At 35.8% G+C, this 21558-nt stretch overlaps 2 pseudogenes; both read left to right on the top strand.

The window, feature by feature from the left end:
• Positions 1–257: 257 nt before the first annotated feature.
• Positions 258–1286, top strand: LOC132282038 (uncharacterized; annotated as a pseudogene).
• Positions 1287–2134: 848 nt separating this feature from the next.
• LOC132282037 (squalene monooxygenase SE1-like) lies at positions 2135–21332 on the top strand (annotated as a pseudogene).
• Positions 21333–21558: the final 226 nt, after the last annotated feature.

Genomic DNA, 21558 nt, shown 5'->3' with positions numbered 1-21558 from the left:
TCTCAAGTCCATTATTTGTTCTTTCAATTTCTATATAAACCACTCATTCTATCTTTTTTCAATTCTATCTTCTTTCAATTATCAAGTCCATTTCTTTGCATTCTCAAGCCCATTCTTTATTCTTTGAGTCTTCATATTTCTTATACAAAAAAACAATGGCTTCATCGTCATGAGATATACCCGTCTCTGAATTTATTTCTCCATTGAATTCGTCAGATTCAGATGGGGAAGATATTTTTGAAATCTATCAAAAAAGGATGAACGATGTGAGCAGATTATTATCACCCGATAGGGTGCGGGCATTCTTTCAACCTCATAAGAGAAAGTATATTAAACGTAATCGAGAGGAGGCAGCACAACGGCTATTCCGAGATTACTTTGCTGAAAATCCGATTTATCCACCAAACATATTTCGTAGAAGGTTTCGGATGCAACGAGAGTTGTTTCTTCGCATTTTGAACGGTGTTACAACATATGACGAATGGTTCATCCAGAAACCCGATGCCCTCGGTCGTATGGGGTTCACTCCTATACAGAAGATGACTGCTACAATCCGTATACTCGCATATGGAATTTCAGCTGATCTTTGTGACGAGTATATAAAGATTTCTGAGCGCATTGTGATCGAAAGCTTGAAGAGGTTTTGTGATGCTATAATTGTTATGTATGCGGAGCAGTACCAACGCTCACCAAATGCAGATGACATTGCACGTCTGCTTTGAGAAGGGGAAGAGAGAGGTTTTTCAGGTATGCTTGGCTTTATAGATTGTATGCATTGGGAATGGAAGAACTACCTCACAGTATGGCATGGCATGCACACGGGAATAAGCCATAAACCTACCCTCATATTGGAGGTCGTTGTATCGAAAAATTTGTGGATCTGGCATGCTTTCTTTGGTATGGCTAGTTCACACAATGACTTAAATGTTCTTGATCATTCAGTATTCAAAAGCATGATCAATGGTTCAATGCCTCCAGTTAATTACGTGGTAAATGGGTATTGGCGTACAATGGGGTATTACCTATCTGATGGTATATATCCTAAATGGGCAACTTTGATGCAGACCATCCCACACCCAACAATAGTCAAAGAGAAATTATTTGCTAACAAACAAGAAGCTGTTAGGAAGGATGTAGAACGGGCGTTCGGCGTGTTGCAGATGAGGTGGGCTATAACGCATCAACCGGTACTTTATTGGAATACAGAAGATCTAAACAAGATAATGAGAACGTGTATCATATTACACAATATGATCATTGAAGATAAGGGCGAACACATTTTGTAATGGACACCTCCGACAGATGACCCAATCTCCCTTCCACATTACGTTCGAAACCCATCAATGTTGGCGGCACACATTTCCTCTCGCCTAAGTAGGATTCGCAATAAATCAAACAATGCTGATCTTAGGAGAGATCTCATGAAACATTTGTGGAATCAATTTAGTAATGAAGATGTTTAAATTTGTTGTAGTCGAATAAAATGTAATTTTCATATTGCTGATGAATAAAAAATATTTTAAAAAATATTTGTTTCGATTAGATTTGTTAAGAAATTTAAATAAACTATTATTTAAAGAAATATCTATTACATATATAAATAAAAATTACATTAAACAGAGATAGAAAAAGAAAATTACATTACATTAACTTCCATAGGAAAAGAAAATTACATAACATTAGCTTCCCATAGGTATAAAAAAGAAATTACATTACATAGCTTAACAAACTACCATTTTTACTGAAATGTGCATAAATTTCATTTTGTTGATCAATGATCTATGCTTTTGTTGCTGCTGTTGGAGCATCATTTGGATTTTTAAGCATCATTTCTCTTTCGAAATCAAGTTGCTTCTGCTCAAATTCCAATTTTTTCATTTCTTTTTGTGCCTCAAATTCCAACCTTTTCAATTCTTTTTGCGCCTCAATGTCTATTCTTTTTGTACGTTCTTGCTCCAAGCCTAAATCGAATGTAGCTTTCAATTTCATTTTTTGAGATTCGACTGCCAAGGCATTCATCAACTCACTTTGATAGGTAAAATCTTTAAATTATTCTAGAAATAAGTTATGTTGTACCTCTTCTTTGCTTTTTTTGCGACCTTTCTTAGATGTTTTTTGTTCAGGGGGTTGTACAATGCCATACGAACTTTCAACACTAATTGCAAGTGAATCGTCGTCGCCAAGGTTTACTGAACCTGGTGTTGATACTCCAGGTGTTGACGGAGTAGATGGATTGGTTTGGGTTGTTGATACTCCAGGTGTTGACGGAGTAGATGGATTGGTTTAGGCTGTTGACGAAGTAGGTTGAACAGTTTCTGGCCAATTCCTAGGCTCATTCATATCAATCTCCACTGCTCTTTTGTTCCCTTTATCATTGTTGTTGGAGCTTGAATTCCATTTTGATGAATTCTTTAAAATACACCAACAATGATCCAACTTAAATGGCTCATTTTCTGACGTATTAAATACATTTCTTGCTTCATTGAGCTATAAAAAAGTAAAAAATAAATGAAATTAGTTAGATTGCCAATTAAATTAAATAAAAATTTAAAAAAATTATAAAGAAAAAAACTTACATCTTCAACGTTGAAACCACTAGGAGTATGATGTTGGATCTGTTTGTAATATCTAGAAAATTTGTTAACAACTTTTTTAATGTGTGAAATGATTTTGCAAACCTGGTACATTTCGGGACGTCGTGCCCCCTGGTTGCTGAATAAAATTTTCACGGACTCATTCCCAATACGTGATTTGTTTCTGATTCGAACCCGTTATTGGATCTTCCACAATGTCAACCCATGCTTTGCATAATGCTTCATCTTCTTCAATGGACCAATTTGTTTTCGAAAGCCTAGATTTACGTTGGGTTTTAGATGGTTGGGATTGAGAAGGCTGAAACTGAGAAGGTTGGGATTGAGATGGTTGGAACTGAGATGATTGGGATTGAGATGGTTGTAATTGATAATGGGGTTGGAATTGGGGATGTGGTACGGGTTGGTATTGAGAAGGTTGGAATGGAAAATAAGAGTATTGGGGTTGAGATGGATTTTCGGATTGAAAAAAAATTAAAGAATCCAAATTGTAATTGGATTGCGGTGGTAATTCGGAGTTATGAGATTGGTTGAGATGGGGGCGATAGAATGGAGGTTGAGGATCCATAGAGATGAATGTTAAAAAAAATATTAAGAAAAAGAATTATTGAAGATGATAATTATTGAAGATGAAACTGGTTTTTATAGGCTAATAATATAGCCGTTTTATTACCGTTTGAAAGTAATTTACCGTTTGGAATGTAATTAACCATTGGAGCATTCTTTTGTTGTTTTCTGTTGAAGCTGCCTTTTGTTTTATTTCCGTGGAAGCTGCCTTTTGCTTTAAACAAAGAAAAAAAAATTGTGGAGTATTGTCTAAATGGTTCTCTGTCTGTGGAGCATGATGTAAAATGTGGTTGTAGGGCCCACAATAAAGTTGGTCAAATTCTTTCAGCATACTGTTCCATTCTCTCTCTATACTAACACCTCTCTCTTTATTTTTGGTAGCACCCCAGATGCTCTAAATAGTCACTTGTATTGCAAAAATATTGAAAGTTCCTTATTGTGATACCCCTCGGATCTGAGACACGGGTTGATCAGGCCCAGGCCCAAACCCGAGGGAATATCAAACAATTAATATTTTATAACGAACACAGAATACAAAATGAATTAAGAAATGAAAGTTTAAAGCTGAAAAGAGAACTAAAAGATAATCCTTAAATAATTAAATACTTAAATCTGATAAACCAAATATCCATAATTTGAACAACTCGAGAATCCATCTCTAGTGGACCCCTAATAAAAATCTCACACTGAATGAAAGTAAAATGAAAGATAAAATCCAAATCCAAGATCTGGAAAGAAACCCTACATCGTCGGTAGAATGGAAGATCGTCTCTGCTCAGTACGAACAAGCTCAAGCCTGGAACTGACGTACACCTGAAAAATAGGAGTGGGTCAGGCCCACGAACAAGTTCTAACCTACTACAATCCAAGCAGAGACTCGATACGCATGTACATACTAAATAGTTCAACAATAACTAATAATCCGTACATAAATATATCCACACTACTGGACTCTCGCTAGGCCATGAAGGGGGTCTCAACCTGGATAGAAGGCATCACACAATACGCACCTGAGTGGGCATGAGTACCTAAACCTAAACAGGGTATACCTCAACCTTCACAGTCAGCTACACATCCAACTGCATATACGCACCCTAACCGTCGACACTAAGACTCAAGCTCATGACACGGTAACATAAAAATATATCTAAACTCCGTTTCTAACCATCCACAAGAAATCTAGTAAGCACTCGGCGTATTCAACCGTACCGACTTATATATATATAAGGAGGATTGTATTTTATAACCCGTGCCTTTACTCCAAAATAGGTAGGACTTAGCAATTTGAGCTAATCTAAACCTAGTATGTCACCGTCCCATACCGGTACATACAATCCAATCCGTCCGATAGTTGATAAAGCATATACAAATACATAACAATATCAACGAGTCCATATCAAGCATATCAGAATGCAGTAACAACCGTTCTTGAATAGTCCCAACAAATTGATTAACATTGGAAACATAAATATCAATATTAATTACTCTATTCCACACATTTAAATAATTTATAAATGTCAAAACCAACAATTCCAACCTAACCATGTTAGAATAGATTAACCATCATGCTTTAATAAATCCAACCACTGATTAAGTACTAACAGTATCAGTGTCAAAACCCACAGTTCCAAACTAAGCACATTAAAGTATACTAGAAAAACATGCTTAATTAATCCAACAATAAGCCGTTACCTGATCACCCACAGGACTGGGTCTGTAAATATAAGTTTATTCCCGGTATCCATAATTAATAGAGCTTAAACAAATGTTATAATATTTATTTCCATGGCATGCATAATAAATCCAGACAATTTATCATACTGTTAGGCTCCTATTCAACAAAATTGACGAATTAAATGTTAAGTTTAATCATCAATTAATCTTTAGCAAAAATACAGATTCCTTGTATGTAGGTATACTCTAAGAATTTGCAATTAGCAGTGCCCAAACTCTCACAAGAAATTTTACATTATAATCTGGAAGTTAGAAACTCCAAACCCACACAAGTCTGCAAGACATTCGTAATTAACTCCATGTAATCCTAACGATTAATGCTTTGTGTCCAATTCTATGTTAATCCGATCTTTGCATATTTATGTTTACTCTAGACCACTCCTAAACCATCCATTACAGTATTTATTCTCCACTAAAACACATTAAAACAATCACTAGGAAGCCTAATCACGGAAAATTGGAAAAACAACCAACAGAACCAAAAAATCCACGAACAAACAACCTGGAGCCGTCTCCAGAATATTGGAGCCGCCTCCAATGGCCCTGGAGCCAGCTCCTAGACCATTGGAGCCGCCTCCAGTCCAAGGAGAGCCGCCTCCAATCCAATAGGAGCCGGCTCTCTCCCTCCTCTTCTTCGTGTTCTTCTCTCCGGTCGCCGTTTACGCCTCCGACACTTCACAATATAGGTTTTCAGAGAGTTTAACTTAATCGCAGAAGATTCCAACCCTTAACTCAGTCCTTATTATGCTACTAATATGGATTAAACCAAGAATTAAACAAGAAAGTTCAAAGTTAAACAGTTTACAATTTTTAAACCAAATTCAGTTTCAGTTACACTCTAACAATGAAACAGATAACGTTTTTATTTTTAAACATGTAATTCATCCTGGAACCATTGAGTATGCAAAGAACACGAGTATAAGGGAGAGAGTAAGGTTAGAACTTGCCTTTGAGATCTTTGTCCAAAAATCTCTACGCCGTCTCTAAAGGTCCGACGAAAACCAACTTGAACCCTCTCTGTTCTTCCTTTGTCTCCACAGTCGTATACTTGGTTTTGTTATGTTTCTCAAACCCTAACCAAACATCTAACATATATTTATAGGATTTTCTAAACCCTAAATTAATTCAAGCCCCAACTGAAATCCTAACCGGCCCATCCAACATACTGAGAAACCTACGACGGCTTACAAACTGATTAAAAGTAAAACCCTACTTATTAAATCAAGACACTTACCAATTTAAAATTACAATAAAGAATTAAATATAACACTATTACAATTAAACATATAATTAATGTAAATAAATCAAATAAATTAATTAAACCCAAAGAAAACAAATAAACCAACTAATTAATTCAAATAACACAAATAAAGCAAGGAAATCAAATAATTAAAAAAAAACCAATTAAAACATATTAAAACATAAGTCAAAACAATTAATGAACCAAAAACAATTAATTAACAGAAAACAATTAAACAAAATACCGAGACTATCCTTTTGAAAATTAGGGGTATTACACTTATTCCACATCAATTAGCTAGTATGGTTTTCTCGTGCAATGCATATTTAAGAAACATTTCCCCTAGCTGAGTGTTATTTTTGATCTAACCTTGTTTTAGCAAATATTAAAATTCAATATATGTCCTCAGTTTGGCTGGCTCTAATGCATCTTTTTTTCTTTTCCTTTACAATCACTAACAATTCTTTTGTTTTTGGATCTGGTAACTGCTAACTAGTTAATCTCAACAGTGTTTCAGTGAGTATCGCCTAATTTTATAATGATACTTGTTTTGGTTCCGTTGTTCCTTTTTGACATGCAATTTTCTATTTAGCGTACAGCTTGAGCAAGGAAAAGTGACTTCCCTACTTGAAGAAAACGAAAGTATTAGGGGGGTATTGTACGAAACTAAGACTAGTTAGAAGCTTAAAGCATATGCTCCTCTTACGATTATTTGTGATGGCTGCTTTTCAAGTCTGCGTCGCTCTCTTGGCAACCCTAAGGTAGAATTCTAAAGTCCTTGCCTTTTCAAACATTCTTCCAGGGGCGGAGGGAGGGGTGGGCCAGCAGGGCCTGGCCCCCCCCAAAAAAAGAAATATATATATATATATATATATATATATATATTAGTACACTGGCCCCCCCACCCCTCTTGCCTTGCCCTAACCCTCTTTTCTTTACCTTTTCCTCCGCTGAGACTGTTTGTAGGAATTGATGAATTCATTGAATTGGTACACTACTTAGCTTCTTGATCTTCACATTTTTCGATTTCTCTCTTCGTCAGACTCTCGAATCATGATTTATTACCTGGTAATTCCAATTTCCACAGAGAACTCACATCAATTATAATTTATTCTGTTATTTTTTCTTTTTCAATTGATACTTTGATAGTGTTTCTGTTTTACGTAACCGTTTACTGGCCCGTTTGTTCAATATTTTTCGAATCTTGTTTGGTATACAAATTTTGCATAGCTATTTCATCAAATTCTAGGGCAGTAGGGCATTGTTCACTTGTTCTTAGCACACAATCTTGATGTTCGCTTTGTTGAATTCATGTATTCTGCCTTTTATTTGTAGTTAAATGACAGCATTAGTTAGCATATATAGATAAAATGAAGGAGTTTAAATGTTTAATCGGACCCACTGTGGGACTTTGAGATTGTTTTAGAATTTAGACTTGAGTCTTGAATTGCTTTATTGTCCACTGTCCACAAATCTTGCTTTATTAAATTATTGTCCACTGACCACTGTCCACAAATTTTGGAAGCAATTTTGTTATTTCTCTTACCAACTTTATTGTCCACTGTCCATAAATCTTGTTTTATTGTCCACTGTCCACAAATTTTGGAAGCAATTTTATTATTCCTCTTACCAATTTCTCGATGGTACTGATGTTTATAACTTTTTACATCTCAGGAGTAAAACTGTATAATATTCCGAGGGAAACTATCATGGACTGACACGGAGGCTTTGAAAATCTTAATTGGTACACACTTTTTTCTTCTAAAACTTATCTTTTCCTATTTTTTCTGAAATTCACTTGAAATTAGTCATGTAAGTGTTGCTATATATACAAATTCTAAGCTCACTTCACAGGCGAACAATTTATTTTTTAGACACTTCACAGGCGCACGATTTATTTTTTAGACACTGCACAGATACACATTTGTGGGTGATAACTTTTTTATATTTTAAATTAGTTGTTTTATATGCAATGAGGGTGCAATATTATTTTTACTCAATTATGCTTATTAGGAATTTAGGATCGGTGGTTTAAAATTACAATATAAAACCCTAGGTATTAAAAGTTTATATTTGAATTACCCTCTTTAGGTACAGTGTTATACGATGGTGAAGCCAAAAAGAACTATTGATTGTTTTTTATAAAAAAATGATGTGCCTTCCGTGGCTTCCGCCTCTAATGTCGATGTTTCGATTCATGATAACCAGCGTCCTTCAAAATCTCTAAGAGTTGCACATACAAAAGTTGATCCTACCCTTTTAGAACGTGATCCAGGATTACGTCGTCAAATATGGGATTATCCTGTTGACGAACGTGATGAAGTTCGACGAGCTTATATCAAAGCGAAACCATATCAAATTGTGCTTTCAGTATATCCGTTTTCTGGATCGGAAAAGCATCGTCTTCGATTTCAATCATCTTGGTTTAAATTATTTCCTACCTGGTTGGAGTATTCTCCTTCAAAGGATGCTGCATATTGCTTACCTTGCTTTCTTTTTGGAGCGAAACCAACGGGGCGTCCTGGAACCAATGCATTTACTAGTGAAGGATTTCGAAGTTGGAAGAAAGTTAATGATGGCAATATGTGTGCTTTCTTAAATCAAGTGGGAGGAAGTCCATATTCTGTTCATAGCATTGCTGAGAGAGCATGTAAGGACTTAATGAATCAACCGTGTCATATTGATACAATGATGGTTAGACAAACTTCCGAACAAGTTTCAAATAATCGATTGAGATTGAAGGTCACAATTGATGCGGTCCGATGGCTTATTTATCAAGCTTGTGCTTTTAGAGGGCATGATTGTGATACCCCTCGGATCTGAGACACGGGTTGATCAAGTCCGACCCGAGTCCGAGGGATATCAAACAATTAAAGTATTTTAAATCGAACACGGAATACAAAATTTATTTAAGAAATAAAAATTTAAAAGCTGATAGGAACTAGAAATAAATATCTTCCAAATATAATTATAAAAATCCAAGTTTCAAAACCTCTGTAAGTTTACAACTCGGGAATACATCTATTGGACCCCTTATAAAATTCTCAAATAGGAGTTTAAATCATAGAAATAAATTCTACATCTAACATAGAGAAGATTCCTACATAGTCGGAGGAATGAATATCTGTATCTGCTCTGTACGTCCAAGCTCTAACCCTGGAACTGACGAACACCTGAAAAATAAAGGAGTGGGTCAGGCCCACATGCAAGTCCTGATCTACTACAATCCAAACAGTAATCCGATACGCAGATACATCCTAGGAAGACTCAACCATATCTAGAGTAGTCTATATATGTATATAGTGCACACTAATAGGACGCTCGCTAGTCCAATAGGTTTGTCTCAGCCTGAATAGAAGGCAACATGCAAATACGCACCCTAAGGTGGGCATGAGTACCTAGACCTACCAGGGAACAATACCTATGTCCAGTTATCTATCCCAAGCGATATACGCTCCTTAACCAACGACTCTGAGACTCATGCCCATACCGTGGTGCCATAACATATATATAAAGTCCGTCTAACCCAAGGTATGCCATTTTATTGTTTATTGAATTGACATAAAAATTTTAATCCAGTTTAGTCATTCAACTTAATCAGTCGATCTGACCTAAACACAACCAACATTTAATCCAGGTAGTCATTCAACTTAATCAGTCGATCTGACTACACACAAACACAATTAATCCAGATAATCTTTCAACTTAATCAGTCGATCTGACTAAACAAGGTTTAGGATTCAATATTTTACAATCCTTCCCTTAAATCCAATAGGTTAGGTTTATGCGTTTTGAGCTAAACCATCCCTAGTATGACACCGTCCCATACCGGTCCATATACATCCATATAAGTAGGACTTAACCTCTTTATGGTTAATCCAACTCATTCCAAATTAGGTAGGATTTAGTGCTTGAACTAATCCATACCTAGTATGTCACCGTCCCATACCGGTACATACAATCCTCCAATTAACATAGTCGATAAAATAGTAATAGATGCATACCAACTATACTCCAGAATAAGCATTTATTATAACCTATCAAGTTTAGGATCAAATTATGCACAAGTTAAATTAATCCTCATACATAAATATCAGGCATTCACTACGGAGCCAAAAATCTAAATCCAACAATGTAAACTGCTACAATATACTCAAGCATTCACATCCTCCAAAATATGCATAAATATAAATTCATACATATATAACAGTATTAGGTATTCACTATGGAACCAAAAATATCATGCTCCAATAATTTAAATGGCTAAAGTCAGTTATAGCATTTAAATTCCACATACAGTCCATAAACTGATACCATTTAACAGTTATTAAGTGCCAATCTACTCCAAACCAGTCATAGTTGAATTTACAAATAATTCACTACGTTCATAACATGGTAAAAAATATGATTAAACATAATTAATTCATATACCAACAACTTGCTAAGCTCCGGTAATTAAAATTCTTAGCAAAACAGTGCAACACATAGATTTTCCTTGAGCGGTTCATGGCTCCCTTTAATCCATTATCATATTAAGTGTTTACAATATTTATATAAGTCTTTAACATTTAATTACACCTTACAGTAGCCTTTAAACAGCTTCTGGAAACACTGTACAGCCCTAACCATTCCCAAACACCCAAACCGTAGCCTTCAAGGTGAGAGCAGGCTCTTCCAAAATGCAGAGCCTGCTCTTCTTCAACAAGAGCCGGCTCCAATACCCTAGGAGCCGGCTCCTAGCAAGGTAGAGCCGGCTCCATACCTTTGGGAGCCGGCTCTAAGGGTAGGAGAGGCGGCTCCTCCTCTTTTGGAGCCTGCTCTTCGTTCTTTAGATGCCGTAGTTCGTTTATGCGTCTTCTTCTCCAACTCCGGTGATTAACAGAGCCTCTATGGTGTTTTTACATCCTCGTTCTATGTTCAGACTTAGTCCTAGATAAATGTTAAACCACTGATATCCAATCCTAAGATGTATTGAAACATCACCTCTTAAAGCAACAGCTACAGAATTTCAGTTAGAAAATTTAAGAAACTCTAAACAGATTTATTCAATGATAATAACTACTGCTTTTAACACTTGATTTAGAGTTCAATCATCAATTACATAATCATGGTCTCAATTTAATCAATAACGACACAAAACACCGAGAAGAAACATATAACAGAAACCTCAAGACTTATTGCAAACACTCGTTTCAACGAGACAGTATAGTTTATACATGCATACAAGACTTGATATATTTTTCGTTTAATCCATTTTTAATCTTTAGTTTAAATTCCTGGAATCTAACTAGGCATGCACAGAACACGAATTAAAGGGAAGGAGAAGAATAAAAACTTGCCTTCAGTCTCAGGCTGTGGAACTGCAAACCTTTGTCAACTCCGGCAACGATGGTTGTCTTAACTCCCTCTGCTGCTCCTAATTCAATCCCCAACCTTCTCCTTGAATTCTTCCTTCAATCCCCAAAGGTTCTCTCTGAAACTCTCTACAACTCTCTGTTTTTCCCTCTCTGAAAACCTGATACGTGAATACAGGTTGTGTGATGTTTGTTTGCTAAACCCTAAACCCACATGAAGAAATATATTTATAGGCTTAATTCTCCAACCCTAATCCGTATATAGCTAGAGCCCTAATGCAAACCCTTAGTCGGCCCATGCAATTGTCCAAGTTACAATACACGGCGACTTAATACAACCTAGGTCGGCTACAGTAACTCCAACCCTAACTGGCATATACGTAAATCAACTTAATTATATAATTTAACGTTTAAATAACTTCCACAGAAATATAATCCTAATCTAAAATAAATTAACATTTAACTTAACCCAATACAAAATAATCCAATAACAAAAACAATAATATTAATAAAAGAAAACAATTAATTCAAATAAAAGGACAAACAAGCAGATAATCAATTATCAAGCAAATAATCCAATAAAATGACACATAATAAAATAAAATGCAATTAAATACAATAATTAAATTCCAGAACTGTCCTTTTAAAATTAGGGGTATTACATTCTTCCCCCCTAACAAAAGGAATTCCGTCCTCGGAATTCGCTCTTACCTTCTTCCAGTAATCCAGGGAATTGCGAGCGAATGACATCCTCCCGTTCCCAAGTGGATTCAGCCTCATTGTGATGACTCCACTGCACATAAACTAAAGGAATAACCTTATTATGAAGGATCTGATCCCGACGGTCGACAATACGACACGGTGGCTCTACATAAGTTACATCCGGCTGCAACTTAATCTCCCCTATATCGATATGCTGGTACCGACCCTCATCTGGCAGAAATTTTCGCAACATGGAAACATGAAATACGTTGTGCACGCGATCCAAATTATCCGGAAGTGCCAACCTATAAGCAACCGCTCCAACGTGATCCGAAATTTATGAACCGATAAATTATGGTGACAACTTCCCTTTCTTCCCAAAGCGCATGACACCTTTTATAGGCTACACTCTAAGTAAAACCTGATCCCCAACCTGAAATTTCCAAAGCACGTGTGCAATGATCTGCACAACTCGTCTGCCTACCCTGGGCGGACGCAAGCGATCCCTAAGAAAAAACTATCCTCTCAGAAATATCCTTGATGAACTCAAGACCCAAGAATCTGCTCCCGCCAAATTCCACTCCGGTATCAGCAGTGGCTGTAGAGTTCCTAGCGACCTCTGATGATCAATCTTGACCATCTGACAAGTACTATACTGAAAAACGAAAAGAGCAATGTCTCTCTCTATACCTGCCCACCAAAACTGCCGCTATTCCCTTTTAGACCATCGTACTATCCTGGGGATTCAACATTCGGAAACAAAATTACCCTATCGTCTTACACCAGTTCATTTATAAACTCCTTGGTAATCGTCCTGTCTTAACACATCATACACGTAAACAAATATTTGTTTGTTTGTCCAAAACCAATCACTCCACTGTGATAATCCTCCATTATCGTACTACACACATACCAATATAGTTTAACAAACCCATATGTATATTCATATCCAAAAATACTATCGTTAAACACAATGAAGATAGCCAAAACCACTAGTTTACGTTATTAAGACTCCTTCAAATCCATAAACCTCCAAAAGAAAAATTGTTTTAAATTCTTTAAAACTAAAACTAGTGTAAACAATACTATTCTTTAAATAATACTTATACTCTTACTAGTAGATAAAGTCATAGTACTCTTAAAAGAGCATTTATCTTTGAACTCCGGTGCTCTCCTTCGTGGATGCTCCGGTGTCTTCTCCATCTGAATCTTCTTCGGGGTCTTCCTCTCCGCTTGGCTCAGCTTTGAGCACCACCGAAGTTGTGTTAGGTCCACAGTATGGTAGCCAATCTCGCACACCAGAAACCTTCCTTGACGTGTACTCCGATGCAACACCCATTGGAATCAATTCCTTATTTTCCAATTCTTCCTTCTTGATCGACCTTCTCAGGGGAATCGCCGGAGTAACCTTCCTAGGCCTTGGGCCCGTCTTTGCTTTTATCATTAACCCCATCCTCTTCCTAGTGCCAACCATTCTGAAATTACAGAATAAACTTGACATCAGTACCTTCTAAACGAACCGTAAAGGAATTCAACGAATCCTAAACTTAAGCTCTAATCAAGAGAAAACGCTACGCGGAAGACTTAATACGAAACACCCTAGAGACACTTGAACCTGGAGTGCTCTGATACCAACTGTGATACCCCTCGGATCCGAGACACGGGTTGATCAAGTCCGACCCGAGTCCGAGGGATATCAAACAATTAAAGTATTTTAAATCGAACACGGAATACAAAATTTATTTAAGAAATAAAAATTTAAAAGCTGAAAGGAACTAGAAATAAATATCTTCCAAATATAATTATAAAAATCCAAGCTTCAAAACCTCTGTAAGTTTACAACTCAGGAATTCATCTATTGGACCCCTTATAAAATTCTCAAATAGGAGTTTAAATCATAGAAATAAATTCTACAGCTAACATAGAGAATATTCCTACATAGTCGGAGGAATGAATATCTGTATCTGCTCTGTACGTCCAAGCTCTAACCCTGGAACTGACGAACACCTGAAAAATAAAGGAGTGGGTCAGGCCCACATGCAAGTCCTGATCTACTACAATTCAAACAGTAATCCGATACGCAGATACATCCTAGGAAGACTCAACCATATCTAGAGTAGTCCATATATGTATATAGTGCACACTAATAGGACGCTCGCTAGTCCAATAGGTTTGTCTCAGCCTGAACAGAAGGCAACATGCAAATACGCACCCTAAGGTAGGCATGAGTACCTAGACCTACCAGGGAACAATACCTATGTCCAGTTATCCATCCCAAGCGATATACGCTCCCTAACCAACGACTCTGAGACTCATGCCCATATCGTGGTGCCATAACATATATATAAAGTCCGTCTAACCCAAGGTATGCCATTTTATTGTTTATTGAATTGACATAAGAATTTTAATCCAGTTTAGTCATTCAACTTAATCAGTCGATCTGACCTAAACACAACCAACTTTTAATCCAGGTAGTCATTCAACTTAATCAGTCGATCCGACTACACAAAAACACAATTAATCCAGATAGTCTTTCAACTTAATCAGTCGATCTGACTAAACAAGGTTTAGGATTCAATATTTTACAATCCTTCCCTTAAATCCAATAGGTTAGGTTTATGCGTTTTGAGATAAACCATCCCTAGTATGATACCGTCCCATACCGATCCATATACATCCATATAAGTAGGACTTAACCTCTTTATGGTTAATCCAACTCATTCCAAATTAGGTAGGATTTAGTGCTTGAACTAATCCATACCTAGTATGTCACCGTCCCATACCGGTACATACAATCCTCCAATTAACATAGTCGATTAAACAGTAATAGATGCAAACCAACTATACTCCAGAATAAGCATTTATTATAACCTATCAAGTTTAGGATCAAATTATGCACAAGTTAAATTAATCCTCATACATAAATATCAGGCATTCACTACGGAGCCAAAAATCTAAATCCAACAATGTAAACTGCTACAATATACTCAAGCATTCACATCCTCCAAAATCTGCATAAATATAAATTCATACATATATAACAGTATTAGGTATTCACTACGGAACCAAAAATATCATGCTCCAATAATTTAAATGGCTAAAGTCAGTTATAGCATTTAAATTCCACATACAGTCCATAAACTGATACCATTTAACAGTTATTAAGTGCCAATCTACTCCAAACCAGTCATAGTTGAATTTACAAATAATTCACTACGTTCATAACATGGTAAAAAATATGATTAAACATAATTAATTCATATACCAACAACTTGCTAAGCTCCGGTAATTAAAATTCTTAGCAAAACAGTGCAACACATAGATTTTCCTTGAGTGGTTCATGGCTCCCTTCTTTAATCCATTATCATATTAAGTGTTTACAATATTTATATAAGTCCTTAACATTTAATTACACCTTACAGTAGCCTTTAAACAGCTTCTGGAAACACTGTACAGCCCTAACCATTCCCAAACACCCAAACCGTAGCCTTCAAGGTGAGAGCAGGCTCTTCCAAAATGCAGAGCCTGCTCTTCTTCAACAAGAGCCGGCTCCAATACCCTAGGAGCCGGCTCCTAGCAAGGTAGAGCCGGCTCCACACCTTTGGGAGCCGGCTGTAAGGGTAGGAGAGGCGGCTCCTCCTCTTTTGGAGCCTGCTCTTCGTTCCTTAGATGCCGTAGTTCATTTATGCGTCTTCTTCTCCAACTCCGGTGATTAACAGAGCCTCTATGGTGTTTTTACATCCTCGTTCTATGTTCAGACATAGTCCTAGATAAATGTTAAACCACTGATATCCAATCCTAAGATGTATCGAAACACCACATCTTAAAGCAACAGCTACAGAATTTCAGTTAGAAAATTTAAGAAACTCTAAACAGATTTATTCAATGATAATAACTACTGCTTTTAACACTTGATTTAGAGTTCAATCATCAATTACATAATCATGGTCTCAATTTAATCAATAACGACACAAAACACCGAGAAGAAACATATAACAGAAACCTCAAGACTTATTGCAAACACTCGTTTCAACGAAACAGTATAGTTTATACATGCATACAAGACTTGATATATTTTTTGTTTAATCCTTTTTTAATCTTTAGTTTAAATTCCTAGAATCTAACTAGGCATGCACAGAACACGAATTAAAGGGAAGGAGAAGAATAGAAACTTGCCTTCAGTCTCAAGCTGTGGAACTGCAGACCTCTGTCAACTCCGGCAACGATGGTTGTCTTAACTCCCTCTGCTGCTTCTAATTCAATCCCCAACCTTCTCCTTGAATTCTTCCTTCAATCCCCAAAGGTTCTCTCTGAAACTCTCTGCAACTCTCTGTTTTTCCCTCTCTGAAAACCTGATACGTGAATGCAGGTTGTGTGATGTTTGTTTGCTAAACCCTAAACCCACATGAAGAAATATATTTATAGGCTTAATTCTCCAACCCTAATCCGTATATAGCTAGAGCCCTAATGCAAACCCTTAGTTGGCCCATGCAATTGTCCAAGTTACAATACACGGCGACTTAATACAACCTAGGTCGGCTACAGTAACTCCAACCCTAACTGACATATACGTAAATCAACTTAATTATATAATTTAACGTTTAAATAACTTCCACAGAAATATAATCCTAATCTAAAATAAATTAACATTTAACTTAATCCAATACAAAATAATCCAATAACAAAAACAATAATATTAATAAAAGAAAACAATTAATTCAAATAAAAGGACAAACAAGTAGATAATCAATTATCAAGCAAATAATCCAATAAAATGACACATAATAAAATAAAATGCAATTAAATACAATAATTAAATTCCAGAACTGTCCTTTTAAAATTAGGGGTATTACAATGATGAATCCCTTCAATCAAGTAATCGAGGCAATTTCATTGAAATGGTAAAGGATTTTGCGTCATATAATGATGATGTCGCTAGAATTGTTCTTGAAAATGCTCCAAAAAATGCCAAGTATACCTCACCACAAATTCAAAAGGAGATTTTGCATATTGTTTCTAGAAAAGTGAGAAGTAAGATTCGTGAAGATATCGGCGATGCCAAGTTTTGTATTCTTGTTGATGAAGCTCGTGATGAATCTAAAAGAGAGCAATTGGCTCTCATTTTAAGATACGTTGATAAGGATGGTTTTTTACAAGAACGTTTTTTTGATCTTGTGCATGTCAAAGATACAACTTCATTGAATTTAAAAAAGGATCTTTGTGCGGTTCTTTATCACTATAATCTTGATGTTCACAATCTCCGAGGTCAAGGTTATGATGGTGCTGGCAATATGCGTGGTGAATGGAATGGTTTGCAAGCATTATTTCTTAATGATTGTCCTTATGCATATTATGTGCATTGCTTAGCTCACCGACTACAACTAGCATTAGTTGTCGCATCTAGAGAAGTAATCGTTGTCCATCAATTCTTTTCAAACTTGAACTTCATTATCAATAACATCGAAGCTTCTTGCAAACGAACTGATGAATTACATTCTGCTCAAGTTATGGAAATTGCCCATTTGATAGATCTTGATGAACTTGAAACCGGTCGAGGAGCTAATCAGATTAGTAACTTGCAACGACCTGGCGATACTTGTTGGAGCTCCCATTTTGATTCTGTTTGTAGTTTGATAAGGTTATTTGGTCTAACATGTTCAGTTCTTAACAACCTTATTGAAGATGGATGTAATTACAAGATCCGGGGAGATGCTGATACTGCTTTTAATACTCTTAGATCATTTCAGTTTGTGTTTATTTTGCATTTGATAAAGGATATCATAGGAATAACTAATATCCTTTGTCAAGCTTTGCAACAAAAAGATCAAGACATCGTAAATGATATGCAATTGGTTTCGAGTACAAAACAAATCATTCTGAAATTGAGAGAAAATGGTTGGAACAAGTTACTTGATATTGTTAAATCATTTTGTGAGTGCCACAACATTGATGTGCCTGATTTGAGTGTTCCTTATACCAAAAGGGTCAGTCACGTCACCCATAAGAGAATATTACACTTGAGCACCACTATCGGATTGATATATTTTATGGCACAATTGATTCACAATTGCAGGAGTTGAATAACAGATTTAGTGAAAAGGCAAAGAAACTTGTTACTCTCAGTTCAGCTTTGGATCCTAAAGATGATTACAAGTTCTTTAACGTTGAAGACATTTGCACGCTTGTAGATGAATTTTATCCTCAAGATTTCACGGACCAAGAGAGGATTATGTTGACATTCCAATTACAACATTATGAGGTTGAAATGCCTGTTCATTCATATTTGAAAAATATGTCAACGATTTCTGAACTATGAAGAGGATTAGTGGAAACAAAGAAGTCAAAAATCTACTTTTTGATTGATAGGTTGATTCGTCTTGTCTTGACTCTTCCTGTTTCCACGGCAACTACAGAAAGGGCATTTTCAACTATGAAACTTGTCAAAACACAACTACGCAACAGGATGGAGGATGAGTTTCTTGCAGATTACTTGAGTGTCAGTATTGAAAAAGAAATTGCTTAGACTTTTAGTACAAATTCAATTATAGATGATTTTTCTTCTCTAAAAGATCGTCGAGCTCAGCTTTTGTAGTAGTTGTTTGGTCTTTCAGGTTTCTTTTTGTATTTATCTATGCCATATTTGACTAGATATAGACCAAGTATTATTTTGTAAACAAATTGGCCAAATTTTGGCTAAATATATTTTTGTATGCATCTAATCGATCATGAAGTACTTTTGACTTAAAATATTATTATATTATATTAGTAAAACTGTTAATACTCGGCCCCCCCTCACATTGAATCCTGGCTCCACCCCTGCATTCTTCCTCATTAACTAATATAGTAAACATTCATATATATACAATAAACATTTATAATCAAGTAAAATTGTTGACCCTTAATTAACTCCATCGACTTGATGAGCAACATGATCTGTCTAGCTATAATTTGTATTCTCTCAAATTTATTCACATTTTTTGCTCCAGACCCATGAGAACTTCCCTATTTTTGAGTTCCACAAGTGGATGTGCCATCTTGCTTTATTAGTTTGATCTTAGAGAACTGTGAACTTCCATTTCCAAATCATGGCGATCTTATTGTAGCAGATCCGTCACCCATCGTATTTTTTCCAATCAGTAGTACTAAGGTTCGCTGTTTGGTTGATGTACCTAGTCAAAAGCTACCTTCTATTGCTAATGGTGAAATGGCCCACAGTTACTCCTCAGGTGTCTATAGTTTCTTACTACACAATTGAGGTTTTCAAAATATCATATATGGCCTGTTATTTTGGTTATTATTTACTTAAAATTTTGTTTCCCCACGTCATTTTTGTCTATTACCTTGCATTAATCAAATATGGGTGCTTGTATCAGATATCACATGAGCTGCATGATGCATTTATAGCTGCAATTGATAAAGGAAATATAAGAACAACGCCGAATAGAATTATGCCGGCTACTCCCCATCCTACTCAGCTTTCAACATGCGTCATGCTTTAACTGGTGGAGGAATGACAGTGGCACTTTTTGATACTGTTGTATTGCGAAATCTTCTTAAGCCACTGCATGACCTGAATGATACAGATTCACTGTGCAGATATCTGGAATCCTTTTACATCTTGCGCAAAGTAATCTAAATTCACATTCTGGTGTTGTTATTCTAACATGGAAAGACTAAAAGTTCGAAAGAAAATTGCTTCATTTTACAGTATACAAAATGCAGAATTGCAGATTAATTATGAAGCAGATTCTAGTTATTCAATGACAAACTAATTAAGTGAAGAAGAAAACCACTGTCATAATAGACTTTATAAAACTTATTAATTCGATTTTTCAATAGAATGTGTTTTTCCTTTTTCCTTTTTCCCTCCACTTCTTGTTCCTATATATATTAAGAATTGGAGTGACTGGTGCTTTTTCCTATAGTGCCAATTTTTTTTTTTTTTTTTTTCCTTTCTCATTCAAAATATGAAATAATAAATAACAATTTGTAAACCTTACACTCCCTGGTCCTATCTCAATCAACCACAAGCAGGGGAATAGGGAAAAAACTTACAAATTTAAAATTAGTTTTAGTCTCCATTTATGTTTAAACTTCGCAAAAAAGTTATTGAAATGCAAAAGCACTGCGTAGTAGATATGTAATTTTTCACTCTTTATCAAACTTTTTATCTGATTAGGTTTTGTTTTTTCGCAGCCAATGGCATCCACAATAAAAACTTTGGCAGGAGCGCTATACAAAGTGTCTTGTGCATCTTCTGATGAAGCAAGTAACGAAATGCGTCTAGTATGTTACGACTATATGAGCCTTGGAGGTGTTTTTTCCACAGGACTTGTGGCTCTAGTATCTGGTCTAAACCCTCTCGCCCACTGAGCTTAGTTCTCCATTTCTTTGCTATGGTTATATATGGTTTTGGTCGTCTGTTGCTACCTTTTCCTTCACCTAAACGCCTGTATGTTGGAGCGAGATTTATTTTGGTAGGTAGCTGTGTCCTTCCTTATAGTTTATAAAACACAAAACATGCTAATTCTTCTCTTACTATGCCTTAATTTCACCTTTTCTATGATCCATATAGCCTGCATCTCCATTACTTTTTTAGCATAGATACCAAAATGCATTAACGTAAAGATCCATATTTATTTCTTGATTCCAGTTAGCCATAGAATATATATAATATTACTTCAAGTTTTATAACCTGTTCAACAATGCCAATCATTTCAGACCTGTTGATCCTTTTTCTTTTTGCTTATGCTTTTTATTTCTTTCTAGTTAGCGCACTAAGCATATTTTATATTTCTTTCTAGTTAGCGCGCTAAGCATACCAAATTTTATGTACTGATTATTGATATGAACGATTTATTTAAGTTAACCACTAATATTTGTACTTAATATTTTCTTATATTTTGGAATTTTACTTTTCTTTCTGTCTATTGCAAGAATCCCATAATTTCGACAAGTAAATGTTAAACATAAGACACGAGAAAAAACAAGATTTTCTCTATATATAGACTTTTCATGAGCAACTTTGTTTTTCAGGGTGCATCAGATATCATTTTTCCCATCATAGAGGCTGAAGGAGTTAGGCAAGTGTTCTTCCCTGCAACCATTCCAGCATATCATAGAACTCCTCCTCCTGATAAATGAAATATCAAGTTGGCTTATGCTTGAAGCTTTTTTTTCTCAACCGCCATCACCACTGCCGTTGTCGCTTTCAAGCAATCCTAAAGTCGTTCTTCTTTGTATTCTTATGTAAAAGTGACCCCTAAAATCTTAAACTCCGAGTTGGCGAAAGTTCAATCTAGTCAACTTTTTGTTGATATATACATTTAACGGATTCTGAATTTAAAGCATATTTGTTTTAGAGAAGTTG

The sequence above is a fragment of the Cornus florida genome, unplaced genomic scaffold, assembly GCF_030987335.1.
Source record: "Cornus florida cultivar Cherokee Brave unplaced genomic scaffold, ASM3098733v1 CherokeeBrave_3.0.0_Hap2_Chr11, whole genome shotgun sequence".
Lineage (NCBI taxonomy): Eukaryota > Viridiplantae > Streptophyta > Magnoliopsida > Cornales > Cornaceae > Cornus > Cornus florida.
This window is presented reverse-complemented; position numbering and strand designations above follow the sequence as displayed.